Source organism: Dromaius novaehollandiae, chromosome 7 (assembly GCF_036370855.1).
Source record: "Dromaius novaehollandiae isolate bDroNov1 chromosome 7, bDroNov1.hap1, whole genome shotgun sequence".
Taxonomy (NCBI): domain Eukaryota; kingdom Metazoa; phylum Chordata; class Aves; order Casuariiformes; family Dromaiidae; genus Dromaius; species Dromaius novaehollandiae.
Genome location: NC_088104.1, coordinates 12,793,243 through 12,801,800, shown reverse-complemented (window position 1 = coordinate 12,801,800; position 8,558 = coordinate 12,793,243). Strand labels below are relative to the sequence as shown.

Genomic DNA, 8,558 nt, shown 5'->3' with positions numbered 1-8,558 from the left:
CGCCCTCTCTCCCGCCCGCGGGGCTGCGGACGGTAACGGCGGCAGCCCCACGCGCGCCTCTGCCAGGGACAGCGGCGGCCCGCCCCGGCCCCGCGCCGCTTTGTACTCCCCATTCAACCGGGCGCCGGCCGCGCCGGCCCCCGCCCCCGCCCCCCGCCGGCTCCCATTGGCGCCCCCGCGCCACCGCCCTCCGCCATTGGACGCCGCCGCTAGCCGGCCCGCCAATGGGCGCGCCGCAGGGGCGGGCGGGGGCCGGGCCGCCGCGGCGCGACCGTTAACTCCTTCGGCGCGCGCACCGGCCGTTAGCGCCTGCTCGGGGCGTGCGTCTCAGCCGGCGGCCTGGGCGCCTGAGGGGCAGGACCCCGAGGCGCGGCACGCTGCTCGGGTGCCCTTCCCCCCGCCACCACCGCCCGCGAGAAAGCGGCTGAACTGTGCCCGTCCCAGGCGTAAGGGGAGGTAAGTGTCGTATCTCGGTGTCCTGCCTCACCTTCAAGGCGGTGGGTTCACGTTTGGTCGCTTTTCCCCGGACAGCAGGAGAAACAAACCTTCTCCTGCTCCAAATGGCAGCAGCGGAGGCTCTAAGAACACCAAGCATCGGTGACTGGAAGCTGATAAACGGAGAAAGGTAAAGCCCCAAGGGAGCCTCTCCCGACCCCAGGTACTTATTACTGGACCTACTACTAATGTGGCAACTAAGGCTGAACTATTTATGGATATAGGCTGCTATGGAAGAGTTCTATCACTGTACTGTATATTAAAGCCTATTTTTCAACCACCTAAACCACAGCCCAGGTTTTCATCTGACAGTGTCATGACAGTCTTACTGGAGGGTGTTTTCTGTAACTTGGTTAGCCAACCCAGTCTGGGGGCATGCGGAGGTTGCCAAGGTAGTTCCCAACACGTTTCAAACCCCATACACTAGGGCAGTTTCAGAGGATCCACTGGAGCTGCCTTACTCCAGTGTTTCTACAGATGTGAGTTAGGCAATTAATATTTGACAACGTTTTGAAGGTGTCACATGTGCTAAGAATAATATTATTTATTGCTTGATGCTCTGTATCATGCTTTATGAAAAATTGTCAAATCAGATGGCTGCTTAGCTTGAGTAGCTGAAATTGGTAATTGTCTAGACGTTTGTCCAGACTTAAAATCCCTGCTCACAAGTAGCCTTTAGTAGTATTATTGCTGAAGCTGTGATTATCTAGGGACATAGATGAGGCAAGGTTTGTAGCGAGAGGTAACACAAGTGGATATAGCTGGAAAAAACAGGTAACCTTCCAAACACAAGCCTTTCATGTGTCCTTTACACTTGCTGCTAACTCTATGGATTACTGCAGTCTAGGCCTTTCTGCTTTTCAGTAAAGGTTTGTAAAATCATATGCTGGATTTTCAACAGCTGCCTCCATACAGCTAGAGTCTTTTACTTACCATGAACATATAGCTAAAGATTTTCACTACAAAGTGCATCCAGTTCTTCCAGTGATCCTCACTTACATGGTATTTTCCTGCCAGATGATAAACATGACGGTTGGTTAACATTGCCCTCACAATTCCCTTTCCATGATATACTTTATATATATATTTATATATAATTACTACCATCTTTCAGACAAAATTTATCTTTTTTCTTGGATTATGGTACATGTCACTATCTGTACACTAAGTAGAATAAAACTGTACTGGAGAATTGTGTTTTCCTTTTTTTTAATCTCCTTCAGTTACGCGCTCTAGCTGTAAAGTGCCTGATTCTAACAATAAAGCCAGTGAAACAATTCTTAATACTTACTGGAAATTGGGACAGGTCTTTGTTTTGTACACAAAGTTCCATTTTGGTGTTCTTCTCTCAAAGCCAGCAGAGAAAGATCTCACTTTTCCACAAAAATGTGCAATTGTAAAATGGAACAGGGAAAGATGATGCCCACCAGGTTATTTAAAATTAATTCAGTATAATAGAAAATGACTAAATAGGTAGAGACTCAGCACTTACCAGATTCAGCATCTTGGTCTTACTACCTTTAATTCTGGATATCAACCACACATTTCTCAGGTAATGGCTCCAATCATTTTACAGGTCTTATGTTCCACCACTAGGACTAAATTGGGCATTATTTAGTATTTGCATCGTAATAGCTTCTGGAGGCCTCAATCCAAGGCAGGGTACCATTATGCAGTTACAGCACCTTCTCCAGAAAGGACATATAAGAGCAACTGATTGTTTCAATTCTGGAATATCATTCATGTTTCTTTTCATTATGTCACCTTATTTGCCATATGAACAGTTTCGCTTATTTTTAATGTTGCAATAATTTATGCTAAAGCTGAATATATCAAAGTTGTTTTTAAAAAATTCCTTAGCTTTCAAACTTCATGCTTGGTCAGAAGGAAAAAAAATTCTTCTACCATGAGTTTGAATTTAAAAAACAGGTATGTAAAAAATGAGGTGGCAAGTTAAAAGAAAGGTAAAGGAGCACTTAGAGGAGATTCTTCAAGAAATCTGCAGACTTGTGGAAACAATAAAAATGCTGTATTAGAGGCAAAGAGAAGAGCCAAATAATCAGGCAGTTACTGAGAACATATAAGTAAGTACTATGACAAAAAACAACATGTGAGATTCCATACAGATACCAAAATCTTAAAACTAATGCCTAGTTTTAGGTGAACGTATTACCGAAAATTGTATCTTGGAAATGTAGGGGAAGAAAGATAAATAGGATATTATAACAGCATGGTACAAATTGTAGTGATAGTTTACCTACTGGTAAACCTAAAAAAGACAGGTAAAAAACTCCAGTAAATGTGTCATTCTGAAATATTTGTTTCCTTTAACAAAACCTTGGACTGGATTAATAAAACTGGGATACCTGAATGCTCACAGGTATCTTGTCTAGTCTTCATTTAAAAGGGATAGAGCTATGAACATGAGCAGAAAAACAATGGAAGACAGTCATTAGACATTGTTGAAATTCTGTGACCTTCAAAATGATATAAAAAGCATTCAAGATTATTTACTTAAAATTTCTCACCTCATTTATTTTGTATTACAGAAAAGGAGGCAAGAAAGGAAAAATTCTTTAGATTATGGCAAGTAAATTTTCCATAGGAAAGAAACATTGATTCAGGAACTTGTAATTAAAACTATCATTTTGCCCAATTGCCAAGTAAGAAATCCAACAAAGGGTACAAGAGACAAAGTTGGATACTCAGAAGTAAAGTCCATAAAGTCACCTATGGTTTGCAAAAATTTGGATATTAAAAAGTAAAAGCAATACATATGCAATTTTGACACAGGATTGCATGTTTGGCTCAACAGAAAGAGGTATGCAAGAAAGCAGAATAACCACTTATCTTGGATGCCATAAAGTCATTTTAAAAAGTCTAATATTTGTTATAAAAACACTCAGGCAATTAGTACATTCTCTGTTAATAAAGGAGTGATTTACAGGTAATAATTACCTTTTCCTTTGGTAACTTAGTCCAGCCAATTTATGAAGAATGACTGAAAATGAGCAGCTCCCATGCCGTAGTCCCAATTAGCTATTAACAAGCTATGACCTTTGCCAATACAAGTATTCTTTGTATTTTCTAATCTTTAAAATGATAATATTTACTTAGCCTGTTGTTAGAGATCAACAAACACAAATATCAGAGGATAATGTACTGCTAAAACAGAGAAATTTACTGCTCCTTATCTAGAAAGGCTAATGTCCTACCTTCCATCCTAGCCTAGCCTTTCCAAATTCTATTCACTCAATCATTCAAGCTATTCTGGTTTGGGGGAAAAAATTCCATTAGGTTCCCTCAATCATAATTTAATTAAATTCTGGATTAAAATATAAATTTGCAATAATTTCTTTTGTTTGGGCTCCTCCTCTTTCAGACAAGTGTTTCTCCTTGTATTTTAAGCAAGGAAGTTGAAGAATGTATCTAAGTGGAAGTAGACATATGGACTATTTAGAGAATAAGGACAGAAGGACAGAATTATAGCGGCATATTAAGTGCACAAGATCCTCCAGGGCAGCTGTGAAGGAACCAGCAAGTACAGTAACAGCCAAGTGAAGCACAGATCTAAAGTTCTTAAACACACACCAGTTCACACAAACTCCAGTTTCAGATGTTGTCTAACAAATCAGTATTAAAACATTTTCCCCTTTTTATTATTAGCAGTAGGTACAGTAGATGCAAACATTAATATTTTGTCTTTGCATTATTTATCTAAAATAGGGAAGAATGTCTAGTTACTGGCCTCAGCACAGGTGCCACACATTTCACTTTTCATAACCTTTAGCACACTAAGATTCACACAAGTATTAAATACAGAACTCAAAAATATCTGTGCTCCTTCAATTAGGGAAGCCATTGTAAAACAGTTCTTGGTCCTTTCACTGTCTTTGCATAGTCCAAGGCAGCCCTTTAAGCCCAGAGCTAATAAGAGAATCCAACTTGGAGACATGAAATACTGAAGCTGAACAAGATGCTGTTATGTATTCTCAGTCTTGAGGATGCACCAGGAATAGACCCAAAGTTGAGTAAAAAGTTGTGAAAACATAGAAACACAGTCATAAAAAAATAAGAATAGCCTGCCTCATAACTGACTTCTATGGTTTCAAGGCTACACAGAAACCTGGAAAGACAACTTGCTTATTGAATCAGACTTTATCATAGCAGTGTCCATAGCATTTCTCTGCAAATTTAGAACTAAAAATATTTGCATTTTTATGCTGTTTAGGTCAACCTAGAGCTGGATGCACATGTGCAGTACTGAAAGACTACATCATGAAATGCACCTTAATGTTACATAATTCAACTGGGTCATTTGCAGGGATTTAATGTACATCAAGAAAAAAGTAGCTGAGGATTCCAGTTCTTTACAAAGACTGCCTATGCAACAGTTTGTTAACTGTAGCCCATATATACCTACTTAATTTTCAGCCTTGCTTTAGGCTTGCTAGCTCAGCAATGGATAGCATCAAATCAATGGTAGAGTGGATTTCAGTAATCCAGAATGGACTTCTGTAGCTTGTATGAAGTTCAAAATACAACAGTTATGCTTTTGGCATACAAGCGACACAGCTTTCAGTTAGTTCATCAAGTACTTCTATATAAGCTGTAAAGAGGCTTAGTCTTAAATTCTACTTAAAAAATTATTGTACTTATCCGCAGCACAAGCACAAATGAGGCACCAATATTTAAGGTCACAAATGCCCCAAATGGAAGTGATAGGCCTTCTCATTACAGTGCTAAGCACACCAGCAACGTATCAACTTCCAGTACTGGAAAGCCTAGCTTCAATACACCTGAAAACAGGGCCCACAGTCAGGTGGTTTTGACCATTAAACTTAGCAGTTGCCTCAAGTCATGTCTTTGTGCACCAGAAGAAACAGCTTGATACTGTAACACAATTATACAAGGAACCACTTCCTTATTTTAAATAGCAATGGGGAAAAAAAAGAGGTGCGTGGAAAAGTGTTATTCTGTGCACACAGACCAAGGAAACCTAGTTTCAATTGTTTTCATCCTATTATCTGTGTATGTTCCCCCTCCATATTTACTGTGCGATGAGATTAGCACATGCTGTGGACGCTCTGGAGCTAAGCACAGGCTAAACTGGCAGTTAGACTTCTATCTTTCTTTCAGATACAGCTGGTATTATTCAATAACTGTAGCCTCATTCAGGAAGAGGTAAATGGGCCAAATAAGAAAAAATGATTGGTTTCCTGATGAAAACAGGATAGGCAGACTTTGAATAAAACTATACAAAGGCAGAACATTTTTTATTCAAAAGTTTTTCTGAATTACACAACTGCAGTGGTCATAAAACAATGTATTATACATTTATTCTTAAAAATTCATATAATAGACTCCAACAATGGTTTATTATGCAAACAAGTATCAATTTTAAAGGCAGAATTGAGAATATCTAAATAATATAGTTTCAACATCTGTGGTATGTAGTGGCTTTATCTTTCCACAAGAATTTTATTTCTTCAGCATCCAGCAAGCCATGGCCTGATCTGCAGCCTTGTAGCATCAAGAACCTAGAGCACATGGGCGCTTAAATGCTTATGTATGCCTCACATCTGGATGCATTTGTACACCTGAAACAGATTTTCACACATCCTTTGATTGCTTTTTGAAGAGTGATTCAAATACCTCCAGGTTGCAGAGTCTGCTTCTGGTAGGGATTGACAATATCAAGTGTTAATTCCCAGTCCTCTCTAAGTGAGCCCAACCAGCAATGTCTTATTTTCTATCTCACAGCCATTTTTCTTGCTGAGGCAAGAAAGTTTTTTTGCTGCTTCCATCAGTGAACACTTGCAGTGCTTTGTTTCTTCAATTAATTTTATTTGTGACCACTCTTGCTCTCTGTCGAGGCAATCCTAGCAAGCACATATAGCAATAATTAAGTAGCAGCACACCATAATCATAAAATTAGGAGAACATGAGAAATCAAGAACCCTTCCTCTCAGACTGAACTTGATGTTTGCTACATGCATGCCAGTGTCCTGTCCAGTATATTGTATTATGCAGTGTTTGTTCTGCTAGAATGAGTCAGCATAAAGCCTTCACATGCTCTGAAGGAGGAGGAGAGAGTAAATAGCTTCTACAAATGCATTTGTAGAGGATGAAACTGGTTCCAGTTACTTCTTTTATTCAGCTGAACATTCATTTGAAGTGTGAGCATTTCTCCAGCTCAGCTCCATTGCTGCAGAAAGGCAATAGAATAAAATTAATTGCAGTACTGTATGTAGTAAGAGGAGGGGAAAAAAAACACCACTCTTCAAACAGTTTAAGTTGTACTGAAAGGCCAAATAAGGAAACGTTTCCTACCTCATAAGAGTAGTTTATGCACAAGACCTGAGGACTAAAACAGAGCACCTAAGCCACGGCATCCAGTTCCCCATACTCACAAACATACAATCAACAGTTAGTGCTGGGACTCAAGATTGTCAGAACACCAAACAAAACGCTTCAACAAATACATTTAATGCTGTTATTCTGCTGTTTTTCCACTACAGGATACCAAAGGAGGAAAGGAGAAGAGTGTGAGAGTTTTGTTGACTCCCAAATGTTTTTTGAAAAGATCAGTGTTAGCTCTGCATCCTCCAGTCTCTCCCCTTTTTCCATATTATCTTTGTACTAAGAATGTCATTTATCAGAGCAGCCCAGCACACACGCTATTTGTCTTTGTCCATTAAGTGAAGAGCTTTGTTTTACCTGAAGTAAACCTTTAACTAAAAACCAAAGAAATTTTATAAAGCAACCTTTTGCTAGGCTGATTATAAAGCCCTCTACTTCCTATATCCTCCCCACAGTGAAATTGTTTGTAGGCATGCTAGATACAGAAGAAATAAAGGGCTGACCTTTAAACAGACATCAACCTAAAACTAATTTTAAGGGAGATAAAAAGTAGCATTTCAGGCTAATTCTATGTTCTTTAGATTATTACTCACTGTTTTAGAGCAAGACTAACCTATTGTAATGCCTAGGAGGCTCAGTTTAGATTACACAGCAATCATGATTCTGCAAGTTTAAATGTTCAAATTAGAAAATGCCCGTGTTAAAGTTTTTAAATGTAGGCTTGTTGTAAATGATATTTCTATATGGTGACTATAATGCTTTAAACAGTACCTAAATGACAGCTACAGATGGTTGCAGAAGACTATGTAGAGACTGTCTGAAGTAGTGAAGTTTTAAGACAGGAGAAAATGCAGTTAAGTGTTCACACACAATTCCACTAAGAAAGCCTCTGCAAACACTTCCGGTAATGAATTTCCCAATAATGCCGTCCTTATGTACTACCAATTAATGTAAAATTTCTATATACAACCTGGACAGAATTCATTCATTTCATCTATAAAGAGCCAGTTTATTGTGACGCCTGAGAGCTTGTGCCTTGGCAAGCATAACTAGAAAGTTTTTCTAAACATTCTGAATATGCTTGTGTAATGGTGGCTTGAAATAATATATATCTACTTAAAAGACTAGAAAAAAATAAGATGCAATATTGACAGCAACATTTCTTTCCTTCATACTAGCACGTTATCAGTGTCATCACATCAAAGAGAAAAGCCCACCTCTGACAATATTAATGCCAGGTTAAGTTGTGAACATATCAAAAGGGCTTCAGTGACTTTAAGATCTTTCAGCTCCTTAAAGGGAGTTATTAATCTGGTAATTAGTGATCAGCAAGATTAGAAGAGCTAAATTTTCCATCCAAATTTTTAATTTTGACTGTTTCTAGCTAGCCTTCAGAAATGATTACAGAAACTTTATTAATTCTCTCTCACCACAATACTAAGAACACTCCGACAACTGCGGAACTGTATTTGTTCAGGAGATGGGCAAGCAGAATGTAAAAGCCCCTGGATACTGAGTGGACCGTTCAAGCAGTTGAACAGCTTGAATCATCATCGATTCCAACTCTCTAGAAATGTTCCATCCATTACAAATAAAGCTGAGTCACACACAAATTCACACCTTTTTATTTTATACTCACTATACCAGCAGAGATCCTTCCAAGTCTTATGTCAGGAACTGCCAACGCTTTAAGATAAGCC

General features: G+C 39.2%; 1 long non-coding RNA gene across 2 annotated transcripts in view; it reads left to right on the top strand.

Annotated features, from left to right (window-relative positions):
* The first annotated feature begins 251 nt into the window (after positions 1-251).
* The window catches only part of LOC112994224 (uncharacterized), a 36,057-nt gene continuing 27,750 nt past the window's right edge, over positions 252-8,558 (top strand). For both annotated transcript variants that reach the window (XR_010389937.1, XR_010389938.1), the window contains exon 1: positions 252-456. This is a non-coding gene — a long non-coding RNA (uncharacterized LOC112994224). The remainder of the gene's footprint in view (positions 457-8,558) is intronic.